Source organism: Vombatus ursinus, unplaced genomic scaffold, assembly GCF_900497805.2.
Source record: "Vombatus ursinus unplaced genomic scaffold, bare-nosed wombat genome assembly UNPS02010822.1, whole genome shotgun sequence".
Taxonomy (NCBI): domain Eukaryota; kingdom Metazoa; phylum Chordata; class Mammalia; order Diprotodontia; family Vombatidae; genus Vombatus; species Vombatus ursinus.
Genome location: NW_020950600.1, coordinates 2,850,396 through 2,852,075, shown reverse-complemented (window position 1 = coordinate 2,852,075; position 1,680 = coordinate 2,850,396).

Here is a 1,680-nt window from a genome sequence, read left to right as displayed (position 1 = left end):
TCTCTGTCTCTATTTCTGTCTGTCTTTGTCTCTCTCTGTCTCTGTCTTTGTTTCTCTGTCTTCCTGTCTTTCTCTCTCCCTCTCCCTAACTACCTATCTAACCTGGATGAGGAAACTGGTGCATAGTAGGTGATTGATAGATGGGTAGATGAATTGACCAAAGAATGGGTTTGTAACTTTCTCAGTCCAGCCTGGAAGGGGCTGCTCAGAGACAATGTTGGACTGGTGGCCCGTTTTTGCTTCAAGTAGAGAGGCAGTCTTGAGGTATCCTGTAAATCAGGGCAGGGAAGGGAGGGAAGGGGAAGGGGATTTGTCTCTTTGTACATTCTATCACAGATCAGCTTGGGCTTGTCCTAGGAGGAGGGGAGAGTATGTATCGAAAGTCTGACACTCCCCCCTCCCCAACCTCTGTGCCCCTCCTTCAGGAAGGGAACATGAATGGAAGTGACTTTTTGCCCTTTTAGCATTTTAAGGTTAGTGAAGTTCTTTGGAAGGCATTATTATAAGTCTTATTCCCATTTTACAGATGAGGAAACAGAGGATCAAAGTAATTAACTGACTCAGACAAATAGTAAATGCCAGACCTGGAATTTGCACTTGGGTCTAGGGGACATAACTGGAAGGGAACTTAGAGGCCAGCTCACTCAGTCCCCTCATTTTATAAAGGAGGAAACTGAGGCCCAGAGTGATTGAGACTTGCCCAAGGTCTCATAGGTTGTCAGTGTCAGAGCAGGGGGTCAGACTAAGGTCCTTTGATTCCAAAATCACCTCCACTACCAGGGAAATTAAAAAACAAACAAATGCTACCTGCCAACAACCCTGCAAAGGACTAACCATGAAAATGAAGTTCTGGCCTGGGGCCAGCCCCATTAAGATGCTTCACCATCAAAATAGGACATCTGAAACAAAAAGACAGTTGGGAACAGCTAAAGCACTGTGGAGGAGAAACCTGAGTAGCCAGGAGGCCTGACCTCAGCCATGTTAGCCCATGACCCCGGCTGGGGCTCCACCCCATCTCAAGGTCCCTGTGACCCTGATGGGTCTTCCATGACCCCTGCTGACCCCCATGACCCATCCAGCCCCTGGGATATGGGCATTGCCCCCCCTTTCAGTGACTCGCCTAGGCCTCAGCTGTGGCCTGCCCTGGGCGGAAGCAGGCCACTGATGGGTCTCGGTCCCCAGGCTGGTGATCATGCAAGCAAGGGTCAGACCAGACCCAGGAAGCTCTCAGCCCCCTCACCCCCATTCCCCTGCAGGGAAAGTGAGCACTCCTGGAGCTGGCCAGGGAGGAAGGATGTGAAGGAGAGATGTGGAGTCAAATGACTTGGATTTGACTCTGCTTTAAAGCCTGTAAGATCCTAGGAAAGTTTGTAGACCCCCAGAAAATCTAGGAGCTAGAAGGAACTCACAGTCCATTTAGATGAGGAAGCTGAGGCCCAGAGAGGAGAGCAGACTTTATTCCCCATTACACAGGCAGGATTCGAACCCAACTCTAGGGCCAGCACTCTTTTCAAGGAGTGCTGATGCTTTCCTCACCATCTCTAGGTCCATGCCTCCTCTCCTGCCCACTCTGTACCCATCCTGTTTCTCTCTGACCAGTGCCTGCTTAGCTCACCCATGCTTTCCTCTGGTCTGCCCATCAAGGCTCGGTCAGTGCCAGGCCGTCTCCCCTGCTTCACC